We start from the raw sequence: 18,114 nt of genomic DNA on the forward strand, positions 1-18,114 counted from the left end.
CTCAATCAAATAAGCACTGATAAGAACAGATACTACACTTGCTGCAGATGTGTTTGCTCTGGATCACACTGGCATCCAGGAGCTCCCACATGCTGCAGCTGTGACACATCACCTGTCCTGTCATCCTTAACGTGTTTCAATTAACTACTTAATTATTTTGTTCAATTGTTTATTTTACTGTATATTTTATTAAGCTTACTACTAGTTTGTTTACTATTTTAAACATTAGGACTAAAATGGACCTTAATCACTTACCAGATACTCATCAAACATGCAGCTTTTTCCAAACCAATCAACTACCTGCTTGCCTGTGATGTCACAGCTTACCAGATCCTCACCAAACAGCTCCTTCCACTGCACCGAAGCAAGAACCAAATCCTGTAAACTCACCCCAGCGGCTCTCTGTTTCCCTGCTCTCACTCTCCATTGTGATGTCACTCCTTGATTTTTTTCCCCCTGCTCGGCTCCTGCTGTGCTCCTCTCTCTCTCGCTCTGTCTCTGAGTCGGTGCTTTTGACACACTTGTTAACTCTCTTTTCCGTTGTGCTCTTCTGTCTCTGGTCCAAAATCTGACGCTGGTGGGATTTGAATCCACAACCTTTGAATGCCTTCTTTATCATTATTTAGAAATCAACACACTATCCATTGCGTCACAGAGCCACACATATTTCGAATAACATCACCAAGGCCTTTGATCTTGTCAGCAGAGACTGAATCTTCAAACTGCGATGGAAACTCGGCTGCCCTCCTGAACTCTTGGGCATCATCTCTTCTTTCCACGAGAACATGCACAGTTCCATCAGTTACAATGGAGCAACATCAGACACTTTCAAGATCAGCAGTGGGGTAAAGCAGGGCTGCGCGCTGGCGCCAACTCCCTTAGGAACAGAGGAACATAGGAGTAGGCCATTCAGCCCGTCGAGCCTGATGATCATGGCTGATCATCTACCTCTATCTGCCCCTTTCCCGTGCTATCCCCATATCCCTTGATGTCATGAGTATCAAGATTTCTAACAATTTCTGTCTTGAACATGCTCAATGATTGAACTGCCACAGCTCTCTGGGGTAGAGAATTCCAATGATTCACCACCGTCTGAGTGTAGAAATTCAACCCTATCTCAGTTTTAAATGGCCTACTCCTTATTCTGAGACTTGGTCCCCTGATTTTAGACTCACCAACCAGGGCAAACATCCTATCTACATCCACACTGTCACACCCTGTAAGAATTTTATCAGTTTCAATGAGATCACCTCTCATTCTTCGAAACTTTAAGGAATACAGGCCCAGTTTCAGTCCCACCATCCCAGGGATTAGTCTGGTGACCCTCTGTTTCACTCCCTCTATGGCAAGTATATCCTTCCTTAGATGAGGAGACCAAACTATACACAATACTCCAGCGCGGTTTCACCAAGGCTCTATACAATTGCAACAAGACATCTTTACTCCCGTACTGAAGACCCCTCGTGTGAAGGCCAACATACCATTTGCCTTCCTAATTGATTGCTGCACCTGCACAAGAGCTTTTAGTGTCTCATGAACAAGGACACCCAGGTCCCTTTGGACATCAACACTTCCCAACCTCTCACCATTTCAGAAATACTCTGTCTTTCTGTTTATTCCACCAAAGTGGAAGTGGAGGGTTTTCCGGTATCGAGGCTTCTTGGTCTACGCTGGGCAGCCCAGAGTTTGCGGCACCTGTCGCAAATCTGGTCACATGGCAGCCAACTGCACTTATTCACACTTATTCACATTATATTCCATCTGCCATGTTCTTTCCATTTCACTTAGCCTCTCCAGGTTCCCTGGAAGCCTCTCTGCATCCTTCTCACAGCTCACACTTCACCTAGCTTTGTGTCATCTGCAAACTTGGAAATATTACATTTAATCCCCACATCCAAATCATTTATTTCGGTTGTTAACAGCTGTGGCTCCAACACTGATCCTTGCAGTACCCCAATAGTAACAGCCTGCCATCCTGAGGAGGACCCGTTATTCCTGCTCTCTGTTTTCGGTTTGTTAACCAATTCTCAATCCACACCAGTATATTATCCCCAATCCTATGTGCTCTAATTTTGTTTACTCACCTCCTGTGTGGGACATTACCAAAGCATCCACTGGTTCTCCTTTATCTGTTCTACAGGTAACATCCTCAAAAAACTCAACGGGTTTTTTCAAGCCTGTTTTCCTTTTCATATATCTATGTTGACTCTGCCCAATCATATCATTATTTTCTAACTGTCTAGTTATCACATCCTTTATAATTGGTGTATTCTTCTCCATGCTGCCATTGTACACTTTCAGTGACTCAGATGGGGGTGTTCACCTGTATATCAGAGCTGACGACAAGCTGTTCATCTTTTGGCAAGACTCCACTTGGACGTAGAGATTTGGACGTAGAGACTCCACTTTCCATCAACATTGACAACCTCACTTTGGAGGTTGTCAACAGTTCACATACCTTGGATCAACAATCACCAGCAATCTGTCCCTTGATGCTGAAATCAGCACCAGGATTGCCAATGCTGCAGCTGTCATGTCAAAGTTGAGAAGACGGGTGTGAACCGACAGCAAACTGACCGAAAATACAAAACTCCATGTGTACCAGGCTTGTGTTCTCAGCACCCTCCTTTATAGTAGAGAAGCATCAACAACTGATACAAGCCAAGAAAAGCAGCTGAACAGCTTCCACCTCCACTGCCTCAGATGGATATTGGGCGTCTCCTGGCAGGACAGAGTGCCGAATGAGGAAGTACACCAGCGTGCAGGGATCCGAAGCATGTTTGCCCTCTTGAGTCAGAGGCGGCTCTGTTGACTGGGCCAAATGAATGACAGTCACATTGCCAAATACATGCTCTGTGGTGAGCTTGCTATAAGCACAAGACCAACAGGTCAGGGAAAAAATCAAGTCATTTGGAGAGGTTTGAGTTAATTAAGGAGAGTGGGCATGGATTTATAAATGGAAGTTCATGTTTGATGAATCTAACTGCATTTTTTGATAAACTATCTGAGAAAGTTGATGAAGGGAATGCAGTGGATGTTGTTTATGTGGATTTTACAAAAGCATTTTATAACGTACCACATAAAAGGGTGGTTAACAAAATTGAGGTTCATGGATTAGGAGGGTCAGTGTCCATTTGGATAGGAAATTGGTTTAAGGACAGAAAACAGCGAGTCATATGAAATGGTTCTTGGTCAGACCGGAGGATAGTCGACAGTGGTGTTCCCCAAGGGTCAGTGCTAGAACCATTGCTTTTTTTTGCTACAGATTAATGACTTGGATCTTGGAATATCGAGTCGAATCTCAAAATATGCCGATGACACCAAACTTGGAGGAGTGGCAAACAGTGAGGATGATATGAACTGCCTGAAACAGGATAGTTATCGGCTAGTAGGATCGGCAGATAGGTGGCAGATGGAATTTAATAGTGACAAGTGTGAGGTGATGCATTTTAGCAGAAGAAATAGGGAGAGGCAATATATACTCAATGCTACAGTTCTGAAGAGTGTGCTGGAATAGAGGGACCTGGAGTACATGTCCATCATTCTTTGAAGTTGGCAAGACATATTGCGAGAGTGGTTAGCAAAGCATGTGGGATCTTGGGCTTTATAAATAGAGACATTGAGTACAAAAGCAGGGTTGTTATGCTGAACTCTGGTTAGGCCCCAATTGGAGTGTTGCATCCAGATCTGCTCACCAATCTTTAGAAAGGATGTGCGGATTCTTGAGAGGATGCAGAGGAGATTTACCAGAATAGTTCCAGGGATGGAGGGTTTTAGTTTCAAGGTTAGGTTAGAAAAACAGGGTTTCTTCTGCCTGTATCAAAGGAGATTGAGGGGAGAATGGATAGAGGTGTCGAAGGCTATGACAGTTTTAGATAAGTTGGCAAGGAAAAATTGTTCCCATTAACTATTGGTACAAGGACTAGGGGATTCAGATTGAAGGTTTTGGACAAGAGACGCAGGGGGAATGTGCGGAAGAGCTTTTTTACACAGTGATTGGTAATGATCTGTAACTCGCTGCCCCCGAGGGCGGAGGAAGTGGAGAAAATCGTTGGTTACAAAAGGAATTTCGATGGGCATTTGAAGGAAATAGATTTACAGGGCTAGGGGGATCGAGCAGACGAGTGGGACTGACTGGATCGCTCCATGGAGAGCTGGCCTGTACTCGATGGGGCGAATGGCCTCCTTCTATACCACAAATGACCCAATGACTCGATGAGTCTATGTCACTCTCAGAATCAAGACAACAGAGTGACAGATTTAACACAACATTATAACATATGTTTGGTTTGACAAATTCAATAATAACTCGTCTCCACTCCTAGTATTTCTAAATCCCACACATTCACTATAATGTGAACAATTATTTCCTGTTGTGTCTCTCTCACATTTGTGAACTTCACTATATTGGAGAGAGGTGACATCTACTGGCGGGAAGCAAGAACTGCAATCAAGCAGCAGAAACTCCACAGTCTGTCAGGGTTAAAGAAACATTGCAATATGAGGAAATAGTGAAAGGGTTTGATCGGGTTGATGGAAACATGATTCCACTTGTGGTATCGTATGAAGCAAGGGCCGGAAATATAAAATTGTCATTAATAAAAGAAATGAGGAATTCATGAAAAATGCATTTGCTTCGAGAATGGTTAAAGAGATATACAGCACTGATATAGGCCCTTTGGCCCACTGAGTCTGCACTGACCATCAACCACCCATTTATACTAATTCTATGTTGACCCAGAATTTCCTACCACATCCCCACATTTCTCCTATCACCTACCCTGGGGCCAATTTACAACAGTCAATTTATCTATCAACCCACAAGTCTTTCGTTGTGGGAGGAAACCAGAGTACCTTGTGGAAGCCCACATAAACAACTTGCAAACGCCACACAGGCAGTATAGAGAACTGAATCGGGGTCATTGAAGTTGTGAAGCTACAGTGCTCACAACTGCACCACCCTTAGAATGTGGATAGAGGAAAAAGTGAGATTGGATGGACAGAAGCAGTCTGAAAAGATGGCTCAAACAAAAGGTGAAAACCCTGAAATGTTAACTCTGTTTCTCTCTCCACAGATGCTAAGAGGTGCTGAGTATTTCCAGCACTTTCTGTTTTTATTTCAGCTTTGTAGGATATTGTTTTGATCTGAAAAAAATGCATGATCGGCTGTGGGTGCCAGTGAAATTCCACAGGAGCGAATAAAAACTATGCCAACGGTGGCTCGTTGGTCTAGGGGTATGATTCTCGCTTTGGGTATATAAGTGATTAATATGTGAGAGGTCCTGGGTTCAAATCCCAGACGAGCCCTTCTCTGTTGCCATTTTTAGTTGAAGGTCATCGATTGCTTTCAGCCTTCCAGAAAGCGGAATCGATTTCCAAACTGAGCCTGCTTGAGGACAGGGGAACTGGATTCAAAGAGCTTGTCGACAAAATTGAAATGAACAAAATATACAGATTGTCAAGTGGGAATATAAGGTTGCAACAGTAACTAAAGGCCTGCTCGGGTTAGCAAATGAAACCCGACCCAAGCCTGACAGCACCACATCCGACCTGGTCCGAGTCCTTTCATTTTTTTCCCGTGCCCGAACTGACCACCAGAATGTTCAGTTAAACTTGCTTCCATTTTTCACTTTTTAAGCTTGTGCAGGTAAGGCAACAAAAACTGTAACTGGACTTGAAAGGTTGTTTAAATGTGCATTAAGATTAGAGCTACGTACCGGATGTGATGAGCTGAAGATTGTTACAATAGAAGTTAGTGATTGTGAGGTCACTAGTTAAAGAGAAAGTCATGGAGTTGTGCCCAGACAGGTTGTCCCACACTGTATTGATTAAAATATTGCCCGAAGGCGAGAAAATATCATTATACATTCCCTAGACTCCTGCTTTACAGGTTGAGATACTTTCTGCAAGTTTATCCAGAGAACAGGTGAGATGCAGAGACCAGGAAGGTCTTGAGTGATTAATTATTATAAAATATACATTCTTATATTAAAGAGATTGTGCTCTACCTTCGATGGAATCGCTCACTGCAGACTCGTGCGGAGTGTTTCCCGCCTTGACGTCCTGGCTGTCACTGGATCTTGAGTCCAGGCCTCTGGATTACTGGTCCAGTAATCTTTGACATTTCTCCCTTGATCGAATATTTTAATCTGGTAAGTCAGATTTTACAAAAAAAAATTAAATGATTTAAGACTGCTTCATGTTCAGCAGTGCCAAATGAACAAAGAAATTCAAATATATTCAAAATTATATATGAACTATTAAATACTAATGCCCAGCTTTGAATAAAAAAATGCCTCCAATTGTGTTCTGGTCTGGAATGGAATTCTTCAGTGTTTCTGTTTAGCTTGGATTGACTCATCGATTTTCTTGTTTTTCACTTTGTCGATGCCTTTGAATAATTGTGGATCCTTCTTCAGGGAGTCTTCTTTCACCAGGTAGTTCTGACCTCTGATGATGTTGATCGTAATCAGCTTCAATTTGCTGATAGCTTTGGAAGTGAGCAGATTTCCTTTGCTTGAGTTTACAACATGGAACTTAGTCTGACGTGTGGACCCATGGGAGGATTTGAAAGCTGCCCTTGCATTGGAGCATACAGTTGCATCCATCCAAACAGAGGTACAGTAGAAGTGACATATTCAGTTCAGTCTGTCGATCATGGGACTTTTAATCTCAGGGTTGTGAGTTTGAGCGCCATTTAGTTTTTCCATTTTTTAGGCTTCATTAGCAGAGAGTACAAGGAGTGTTTGAAATGAAATTCAACAACAGTATGAGAAACGCTCTCTTTCATTCGGGACTCTTAACTCTCTGCAGCATCTCGCTGTGAAAGATTGAACTTTATCTCATTTCTTTTTCAGCTGGGGGTCAGTGCAGCTCAGTGGGACTTCTGGCTGTCTCCCACCTCACAATTCATCAGTACTGAGAAAACAATGGGAAATATTACGCATGGCTGAGTAAGCAGAGGACACCGATTTAAGGTGAATGGGAAAAGAACCAAAGGCAACATGAGGAAAAACCTTTTTTATGCAGCAAATGGTTAAGATCTGATACTTACTGCCTGAGAGTGTGACGGAGGAAGATTCAACCATAGCTTTCAAAAGGATATATGATAATTATCTGAAGGGAAAAAAAATTCAGGTTTTCATGGAATACATGAGGATGTGGCATGAGCTGAGTTGCTTGTGCAGAGAGGCAGCACAAGCACGATGAGCTGAATCCCTCCTTTTGTGCTGTAAGTATTCTGTGATCTATGATTCTATACAAAGTGAAACCAACACTCACATATGAGAAACTGACAGGTACAGTGTAAACCCCACACTAACAAACCAGCAAATGCCAGCGACAGAGTAACACCAACAGTCCTAGACAAGAAACTGACAGATACTGTGTGAAACCCAAAAATCACTTATCAGGATTTGGCAGTTAATGTGTAAAAACCTCTCTTCAATATCCATCCTGCAAGGTACAAAGAAAATTAGGTACAAACCCAGGCTCATACTTCGAAGACTGAGAGATGAAGAGCAAAACACAGACTCACCTACAAGAGGCTGACAAGTACAGAGAATAAAACAGAGGGGGTGCAGATTAAAAACACATGCATGTAACGGATACTGATAGGGATAGAATCAAACCCTTTCTCACACATGACATGAAAATTGGTGGTGTCGTAAATAGTGAGGAGGAAAGCCTTAGATTACAGGCCAATATAAATCGTCCGAGGCAGAGAATATAAGAGCAGGGAGGTTATGACGGAGCTGTATAAAATGCTAGTTAGGCCACAGCTGGAGTACTGTGTACTGTTCTGGGCACCACACTATAGGAAGGATGTGATTGCACTGGAGAGGGTACAGAAGAGAGTCACCAGGATGTTGCCTGGGCTGGAGCATTTCAGCTATGAAGAGAGACTGAAAAGGCTAGCGTTGTTTTCCTTAGAGCAGAGAAGGCTGAGGGGAGATAAGATTGAGGTTTACAAAATTCTGAGGGGCATTGATGGGTTAGATAGGAAGAAACATTTTACCTTAGCGGAGGGGTCAATAACCAGGTGGCATAGATTTAAGGTAAGGGGCAGGAGGTTTAGATGGGATTTGAGGAAAAAAAATTTACCCAGAGGGTGGTTGGAATCTGGAACGCACACCCTGAAGAGGTGGTAGAGGCCGGAACCCTCACAACATTTAAGAAGTATTTACATGAGCACTTGAAATGCTATAGCATACAAGGCTACGGGCCAAATACTGGAAAATGGGATTAGAATAGTTAGGTGCTTGATGGCCAGCACAGACTCAATGGGCTGAAGGGCCTGTTGCTGTGCTGTATAACTCTATGACTCTATATCAGAAACTGATAGATCTGGACAAAAGCTGATGTTCACATACAAGTAGTTGAAAGATATGTGGTGAAACTCACATTTTTTTTTTATTTCCAAAATATACTTTGTTTATAAAAATCTGTAAAAATTACATTCCCAAACAGTTTAAAACAGCATCAAGTCAAAAAATACAAACAGTGCAAAGGTGATCAGTTACCTTCTGTACAATCATGAGTTGCCTCACAACCCTTCCATTTCATTGTCATGCCATATACATTTTTACATTTACAGCGCACAAAATTTCTCCGATACAGTTCGAGGGATTTCCCATGGATCCAGCCCCTCAGTTCAGCTTGGTGGGGGGACCTTACACTGTGGTCTTTCCCCATTGAGCCTTTGCTGCGGCTGCCCCAAGCTTTAGTGCGTCCCTCAGCACGTAGTCCTGGACCTTGGAATGTGCCAGTCTGCAACATTCGGTGGTGGGCAACTCTTTTCGCTGGAAGACCAGCAAGTTTCAGGCAGACCAAAGGGCGTCTTTCACCGAATTGATAGTCCTCCAGCAGCAGTTGATGTTTGTCTCGGTGTGCGTCCCTGGGAATAGCCCGTAGAGCACAGACTCCTGTGTTACCGAGCTGCTTGGGATGAAGATCGACAAAAACCACTGCATCTCTTTCCACAAAGTTAACTCACATAGCAATAGCAGAAACAGGCACAAACCAAAAACTGAAACATACAGAGTAAAAACCCACATTCTCACACCAGAAATTCACGGCTACAAAGTGAAGCTGACTCTCTCCTCCCAGGCACTGACAGGTACAAAAGAAAACACGCACTAACATACCAGGAAATGAAATGTAGGAAATAAAACCTGATTATCATGTCAGAGATTGGCATTAATGACAGTTGTGGTACGCAGAATGCTCTGCGCTCCAGAATTTGCCTTGTCTCTGATAAGGAGCAGGCGCGGTAGAGGCTGAGCTCCATCTGCAGCTGGAGCGGAATATTCACCAAGTGCAGGGAGACCGCGCCCGTAGCGGGTGCACACAGCTGGAGCAGGGCGTCAAGGCCACAATAGGATGGAACAATCCCGTTTGTGTCCCTGCGGTTGGCGGTGAAGCTTTTCCCTGTGAGGCTTCCCGAAACTGCCCGCCAGCAAGGTCAACTGGTCAGAGAGCGTCTGTAAATGGATAGGAATTGGGGATTGGGCAGGGAGCGTCTCTAAATGAATAAGATTTGGGGACTGGGCAAGGAGCGTCTGTAAATGGATAAGAATTGGGGATTTGGCAGGGAGCGTTTTTTTATCCGTTCGTGGGATGTGGGCGTCGCTGGCTCGATCTCAGCTACAGTAATGTGTCCAGTTCTGGGCACCAGGTTTGAGAAAGGACATCAAAGCTTTTGAGACAGTTCGGAGGAGATTTACGAGAATGATACCAGAGATGAGGGGTTTCAGTTCTCTGGACAGGGTGGTGAAGCTGGGATTGTTGGCCAAAAATGTCAAGGGGAGGTGAGGAGAGATCTTTTTACCCAGTAACTGATTCGGATTTGGAATGAATTGTTAGACAGGGCGGTGGAAACAGATTCAATTATAACTTTCATAAAGGAATTGGACAAATATTTCAAAGTGAATTTCTCCAGGACTATGGGGAAATAGGCAAGGGGTTGGATTAATTGCATCATTTTTTCACAGATTCAGCACAGGCACAAAAGACCGATTGGCCTCCTTCTGGGCTGTATGATTCTATGAAATAGTGACAGTCAGGGCAAGTCTGTATAAGAAGGAGAAATGGAGACAGGTCAGGGAGAGCACATCACCAAAACTGGGAGATACTACATTGGACAGGGAGGGTCGGAGGGGGAGAGAGCACGTACATACAGTCAGAATCAGCACCTTCAGGGGAGGAGAGAGAGAGGAACCACTGAGTGTAGAACTGAACCCAGCCAGAGTCAACCTGCTGAAACACCAGTGAGTTCACACTGGGGAGAGATCATTTACCTGCTCCGTGTGTGGGAAGGGGTTCACTCAGTCATCCAACCTCACTGAACATCAACTTGTTCACACTGATCAGAGACCTTTTCAATGTCCTGACTGTGAGAAGAGCTTGAAAAGCAGTAATGATCTGCTGAAACACCAACACATTCACTCTGGGGAGAGGCCGTTCCCCTGCCATGTGTGTGGGAAGGGATTCACTCAGTCATTCAATCTGCTGCAACATCAGCAAGTTCACATGTAACTGCAGGGGTTGGATTCTGCTGTTGTTGCTGCTATTCATCACTTTCAGAGACAAAGTTGGGTCTTACTTTATAACCAGTGTAGTCCAGAGCAAAAGCGTCTTCTTAATGTTGAGATAAACGGGAGAAGAAACCGGGAAGTGGCGGCGAGGATGGGGGAGGTGCTGCACCATCACTTTAATGGTGCACCCTCCCTCCCCCGGGGTCCTTGCTGCACGCCCGCCAGGCCTGGCGGCTCTGATTGGGGTCGTGAGAGCCCCTGAGACTCGGTGCAGCTGAGGCTGCGCTCACCCCCGCTCAGCTCTGTTGTGATATTTAAAATACGAAAGGCCTGTTGGACTGAGAGCTGATCTGGAATTTAGAAAGCAGCATTACTGGAGGCTCATTGCTGCTCAGCACAATCTCACCCCCGATCCTGGGAATTGTTGATTCTACACCCTGTAGTTCAGTTCTTCACTTAACTAGAGGGGGAGATGTGTGAGCAGAAAAACAGAGCAAATTAAAAAACACAGCTGGACAGATGTGCAACAGGTCAACCACTGTTACAATAACTCCATCACTGACTCCCTCCTGACAGTAACCAGCCCTTTCACAGAGACTGTGGGTGGCTCTGAAAAGAGCCTTTGGTTTATTAGATGACATTTTGGCCGCCTTACTTTTTCTGGGAGCTCTGAGCCCGGGTTTTCTTGGGCAGCAGCAAGGCCTGGATATTAGGCAGCACCCCGCCCTGAGCGATGGTCACGTTTCCCAGCAGCTTGATGAGCTCCTCGTTGTTGCGGACGGCCAGCTGCAGGTGTCTGGGGATGATGCGGGTCTTCATGTTGTCCCGGGCCACGTTACCGGCCAGCTCGAGGATTTAAGCGGTCAGATACTCGAGCATTTTGCAGCGCCAACATCATCACATTTCCGCAACAAATCCATCTTCGTGCATGCGTGATAAAGCGTCATTGGGTATCTAGCCACCCCATCCCCCCACCACTTGGCTGGAGGAAGTGGCTGAATGGGAGATTTTGAAGCTGTAGCTCTCCCCCCTCGGCAACTCACTCCAGGCCTCGACGATTTCCCCCCCTCAGCCGCTCGCTCCAGACCTCGCTGCTCCCCCACCCCATCACTCCCCCGGCCAGTTGTTCCTCGCTTCGCACCACCCCACTCTCTGGCCACTCGCTCCAGGCCGTGCCGCTTCCCTCCTCTCAGCCACTCACTCCTACGTCGCCCTGTCACTCCTTGCGGCCCTCCTGCTTCTACAGGTGGCGCCTGGTGAAGAAATGTGGGAGCGAGTGTCACGGCCAGAGCTAGCAGCTGTGGGCTGGGCTGGGACAGGGTGGGGGGTGGGGGTGCGGAGAGCGAACAGCCAGAGTGCGGAATTTCGCCAGTAGGGAGGAGGGGGAGAAAGCGAGTTGCAGAGGGGGGAGAACGGTCAGTGGGGTGGGAGCTAGTAGCTGCGTTCGGGTGAAGTCAGTCCTGGTCAGTTATATAAACAAATCACAATAACGAATTGGCAGCACATTTTATCCTCTGCCCGATTTTCCTTTCCATCGATCGGGGTGCTAATTCACTATCTTCCAATGGAAATTCAATCATAAAATTCCTTTTGTATTTAATAGGATTACTGAAATGTTAAATGGATCTGAGGATTACAGTTAGTATTAGCAAACGCACCCGAGTGAATTAGCACCCCAATCGATGGAAAGGAAAATCGGGGAATGTAGAGAATGTGCTGCCAATTCGTTATTGAGATTCGTTGAGTAATTCAATTCTGCCCAACACTGAAATTGGCGGCTTTTTTGAATTCAACCTTTCTGCCAGGACGACAATTTAAGCCAATGATTTGCTGTATTTTCTAATTCGAGGCTCGGCAATTGGTTAAGACATGCGAATGGGAAGAGGGTGACCAATCAGAAGTGGTCTCTGGATAGCGCGGGCTCAAACTGCGGGAATTCCAGGTCCCTGAATGAATGAGCTGAAACTGATCAGTTTCACAAACCCTGTCAGTTTCAGTGCAGGAAACACCGTCTCGGGGGAAATAACATCACAAGTGGGTCTGGTTCCAGTGACCGATTTAACGGCTGCTGCAAAACTCCCGGCTTCCCTCATTGCAGCGAAATCATTTTGAAGTTCGATGAAAACAATGAGTGATTCTGGAGGAGTGATGTGGCTTTTCACTGAGGGTATGTGTGGACTGGGGAAATAACTAATTGTAGAGCCTCGGGCACTGTTTACACAGCCCGTTTAGAAAATCAAATCCACTGCACATCCTTGCTACAAATGAAATGTCAAATTTGGGGATTCTAGTTTTGTATCTCGAACACAGCACAGATTTATTCCAGACAGTTCTAAACAGCCTATCCCAGCTCCCGTTTCCAGGTCACTGCTCTGTCTGTGAGGCGGTGGGTGGCTCTTAGAAGAGCCTTTGTTGTGTTTGCTGGAAAGGGTCGAGTTGTTCAGCCGCTGAATCCGCAGAGAGTGCGGCCCTGCCGTTTCAGAGCGGACACCATGGCAGTGACCGTCTTGCACTTGGCGTGTTCAGTGTAGGTGACAGCATCCCTGATCACATTCTCCAGGAAAACCTTCAAGACCCCGCGAGTCTCCTCATCGATCAAACCCGAGATCCGCTTGATCCCGCCACGGCGAGCCAGGCGGCGGATTGCTGGTTTGGTGATGCCCTGGATATTATCAGGAAGCACTTTCCGGTGCCGCTTTGCTCCGCCTTTGCCCAGTCCTTTCCCTCCTTTACCTCTGCCAGAATTTCTTTTATTAATTTCCAAAATATACTTTATTCATAAAAATCTGTTAAAAAAAATACATTACAAAACAGTTCCAAAAAGCACCAAGTCAAACAATGCAAAGAGTGCAAAGGAGATCAGTTTCCTTCAATACAGGAGTGAGTTGCCTCACAACCCTTCCATTTCATTGTCATGCCATGTACATTTTACAGCAAACAAATATTTTCTGGCTACAGTTCGAGTGGTTTCCCATGGATCCAGCTCCTCAGTTCAGCTTGGTGAGGGGACCTTACACTGTGGTCTTTCCACATTGAGCCTTTGCTGCGGCTGCCCCAAGTTTTAGTGCGTCCCTCAGCACGTAGTCCTGGACCTTGGAATGTGCCAGTCTGCAACATTTGGTCATGGACAACTCTTTGCGCTGGAAGACCAGCAAGTTTCGGGCAGACCAAAGAGCGTCTTTCAACGAATTGATAGTCCTCCAGCAGCAGTTGATGTTTATCTCGGTGTGCGTCCCTGGGAACAGCCCATAGAGCACAGACTCCTGTGCTACAGAGCTGCTTGGGATGAACCTCGACAAAAACCACTGCATCTCTTCCACACCTGCTTTTCAAAGACACATTCCAGAAAGAGGTGGGCAACGTCTCTTTTCCACCACAGCCACCTCGAGGGCTGCGTGTGGATGGGGTGAGACTTCGGGTGTGCAGGAAGGATCTGACAGGGAGGGCTCTTCTCACCATCAGCCAGGCTACATCTTGGTGCTTGTTTGAAAGTTCTGGTGATGAGGCATTCTGCCAAATGACTTTGGACTTCTGCTCAGGGGACCATCCGACAGGATCCACCATCTCCTTTTCCCGTAGGGCCTTGAGGATATTCCGTGCAGACCACTGCCTGATGGATTGGTGGTCAAAGTTGTTTTTCCACAGAAACTTTTCCATGAAGGATAGGCAGTACGGCACAGTCCATCTTGATGGAGCATTCCGCGGCAATATGACCAGGCCCATCCTTTGCAACACTGGGGACAGATAGAACCACAGCACGTAGTGACACTTGAAGTTTGCAAACTGGGGATCTACACACAGCTTGATGCAGCCGCACACAAAGGTAGCCATAAGGATGAAGGCGACGTTGGGTACATTTTTCCCGCCCTTATCCAGAGGTTTGAACATCGTGTCCCTCCGGACTCGGATCATTTTGGATCCCCAGATGAAGCGGAAAATGGCTCAGGTGATCGCCACAGCGCAGGAATGCGGTATGGGCCAGACCTGCACTACGTACAGCAATGTGAGCGCCTCGCACCTGATGACCAGGTTCTTACCCAAAATGGAGAGAGATCGCTGCTCCCACATGCTCAGCTTATGTTGTACCCTGGCTACTCGCTGCTTCCAGGTTTTGGTGCACGTCTCAGCCCTTCCAAACCATATCCCCAGCACCTTCAGGTAATCTGACCTAACGGTGAAGGGGACAAAGGATCGGTCAGCCGAGTTCCCAAAGAACATGGCCTTGCTCTTGCCGTGTTTAACATTGGCTCCCAAGGCCAGTTCGAGCTGGTCGCAGATGCTCATCACTCTGCGCACAGACAGTGGATCCGAGCATAAAACGGCGACGTCATCCATGTAGAGGGAGGTTTTAATCTGAGTGCCTCCGCTGCCTGGGATTGTCACCCCTATGATGCTCGCATTCTTCCTAATAGACTCAGCAAAGGGTTCAATACTGCAAACAAACAAGACAGGGGAGAGAGGACAGCCCTGTCTGACTCCAGATTGGATCGGGAAACTTTCTGATTCCCACCCATTGATTGAGACTGCACTACTTATGTTTGTGTAGAGTAGTTTGATCCAATTGCAGATTCCCTCCCCAAACCCCATTTTGGAATGCACATCCATCATGTAAGTGTGCGATATCCTGTCAAAAGCCTTCTCCTGGTCCAGGCTGATGAGGCAGGTGTCCACCCTCCTGTCCCGTACATCGGTGATCATATCCCTGAGTTGCGCAAAGCTATCAGAGATTGTCCTGCCTGGTATAGTATAGGTCTGATCAGGGTGAATCACCAACTCCAGAGCAGAATTGAATCGACTGGCTATGTCTTTTGACAGAATCTTGTAGTCAGCATTAAGCAGAAATTGGGCCACCAATTTCTGATTTCTGTCCTCTCCCCCTTCTGCTTGTCGATGAGGGTGATGATGCCTTTCCTCATGGATTCTAACATGCTGCCAGCCTGGAGCATACTCTTGTTTACTGGCAGACATGTTGATTCTTTCCTCAAATCAGTGCACAATAAAAGAGACTGATTCTGTCAGGCTCCTTTTTATACAGGCCACCTGGACCTGGCTGAGAAAGGCAGAGTGAGAGCAGGGTGGGGAGGAGACAAGAGTGAAGATTAAACAGAGAGCTAGATGGAGGAGACACCCAGAGTGACAGACAGAGAGAGAACGGCCCCTCATCTTTCAGCTCCACCTCCAGTTTCCTCCGGGCTGCCAATTTCAAACCCTTTATTAACAGTAGAACCAAAACCCAGCTCTCCACACAAACCCTTCCAGACTCGGCCTTCATAGTCAAGGCTTTCCAGAAAGCCGGAGCTTTTAAATATGGTCCCGATGCAATTAACACTCAGTAATATTCCCACCTAAACACAGTCCATTCTATACTAAGAAACCTCCTCAGTAACATCACCATTTCCTCACACATCCGCTTCCTGCAGTTTACAAACACCTTACTGCAGCTGTTTGGGGAATCTCCTGTGTTGAGATTGGAGTTGGAAAGTGGCCTTTACCCGGCAGTGTTATCGTCTCACATTGAATCTGCTAGACATCCTGTTCTCTTTATTGTGAGAGAGAAAGCACGGATTTAGGAAATGTTCATTTGAAATGATCTCTATTGAGAACGAGCCCGGCCGTGGGACAGGGATTCCAGTGCAAAGAGCTGTCCATGACCGAGTGTTGCAGACTGGCACATTGCAACGTCCAAGACTATGTGCTGTGGGACGGCATTAAAGCTTAGGGCAGCCACCATGGAGACTCAATGGGGAAAGGCTGCAGTCTGAGGCCGTAGTAGTCCATAGTACAGTGAGGGGCTGGAACCTGTGTAAAACCCCTCGGGCTGTTTGCACCAGAGAATGTTTGATGTGTAATGTAAATACTGTAAATATAACCTGTGCAGGCAGGGATAGTGAGATACATCATGTACATTATTGAAGGAAACTGATCTGTATTGTACCTTATGTAATATTAAATTTGAACTGCTTTGCAATGTAATTGCACAAATTATATGAATAAAATACATATTGTGCAAAAGAAAGCAGCTTTCCTGTCAACACACACCTTGTCTCAGGGCACAACTTTCCTGTGATCTTGTCATACCCAACTTCGCTCTATATCTTCTGACACACACACTTTACAGTCTGTCATTTCCAAAAACAAGCATTCTAAAATCAAAAGACCTTTTGTTTATTTCTCCTTTCTTTTCATTTCTCTTCTATTCTTCTCAATCACTCCCTTCAACAGTCCTATTCAGATCAAGGTGGAATGTGAATAGTGTCACAACTCACCTGACACTATTATTACCCTTCTTTTCTCTTGTCTCATTCAATGGGAAAGTTTTATTCACCAGTCTGTTGCTGTTTTACACTCTTGCCATACCATCTGGTATTGCATCCATCTGAATTCTGTGCTTTCATGGCCTTACATATCTTTTCCTCTTCTGGATGATTTGTTTGCTTCAGTTCCATTCAACCAGGCTGGACCACAGGGAAGCTTAGAACCTTTGCCTTGGACGGGTCCACGTTGATCCATTACATTCAGAATCACCTCCTTGAAATAACTCCATAGTACAACTACAGTAACCACACAGAATCTGCTTCAAACACTCCACATTTTATCTGTTCTGACTGGCAACACCTCCAGCTCTTTTGTTTAAGTGGAACCCATCAGGTGTGTATAGGCTCCTTCTATTCTGAAAGCTGTAGCACTGGTTCAGGGAATTCAGCCCTGTTTCTCTACTCGAAAGGATCAGCCATGCTTGATCTGCCTCGTATTTTGCTTTTCTTGCAACGTTACAAGACCTCCAATCCTCTGGCACCACAACTGTATCCAGTGAGGGATTGGAAAATGATGGTCAGACCTTCCACGATTTCTTCCCTGGCTTCATTCAACAGCCTGGGGTACATTTCATCTGGTCCTGGTGATCAATCCACATTCAAGGATGCTCATCCCATTAAGACTTCCTCTCTCCTTACGTTATCACGTCCAATACTTCACACTCCTCCTCCTTCATAACAATATCTGCATCACCCTCTCATTTGAGAAGACAGTAATGTATTCATTAAGGATATTGGCAACATCTTCCACCCCGATACAAAGGTTACATTTTTGAGCTTGTATGTGCCCTGCTGTTTGCTTAGTTGCCTCTTACTCTAATGTTTTGTTGCAACATCTTTGGGTCCATTGTTATTTTGTTCGTCCATTTTCTTTCCTGCTTTTTCTTTGCTTTTTGCCGCTGCTCCCAAATGCCTCCAGTTCAGTCAAAACACAAGGTGTCAGAAGTGGGATTCGAACCCACGCCTCCGATGGAGACTGCGACATGAACGCAGTGCCGCAGACCGCTCGGCCATCCTGACCGCCTACAAGATATTATTAATGCAAAGGAAATTATTCATTCTTTGTGGAAAGTATTTGTGAGATTGTGGAAATGTCTGGAAGAGGAAAGACCAGCGGGAAAGCTCGGGCCAAGGCCAAGTCTCGCTCCTCCCGGGCTGGACTGCAGTTCCCGGTGGGCCATGTTCACAGGCACCTGAGAAAGGGCAACTATGCTGAGCGTGTGGGTGCCGGAGCCCCGGTCTGTCTGGCTGCTGTGCTCGAGTAT

General features: G+C 45.9%; 2 non-coding genes across 2 annotated transcripts; one reads left to right on the plus strand and one right to left on the minus strand.

Annotated features, from left to right (window-relative positions):
- Positions 1-5,218: 5,218 nt before the first annotated feature.
- On the plus strand, positions 5,219-5,307 carry trnap-ugg (transfer RNA proline (anticodon UGG)). The gene is given in 2 exon segments: positions 5,219-5,254; positions 5,272-5,307. It is a non-coding gene; the product is annotated as a tRNA-Pro (tRNA).
- A 12,479-nt stretch (positions 5,308-17,786) lies between these two features.
- On the minus strand, positions 17,787-17,869 carry trnam-cau (transfer RNA methionine (anticodon CAU)). Its single transcript has one exon. It is a non-coding gene; the product is annotated as a tRNA-Met (tRNA).
- Between the last annotated feature and the right edge of the window lie 245 nt (positions 17,870-18,114).

Source organism: Heterodontus francisci, unplaced genomic scaffold, assembly GCF_036365525.1.
Source record: "Heterodontus francisci isolate sHetFra1 unplaced genomic scaffold, sHetFra1.hap1 HAP1_SCAFFOLD_61, whole genome shotgun sequence".
Lineage (NCBI taxonomy): Eukaryota > Metazoa > Chordata > Chondrichthyes > Heterodontiformes > Heterodontidae > Heterodontus > Heterodontus francisci.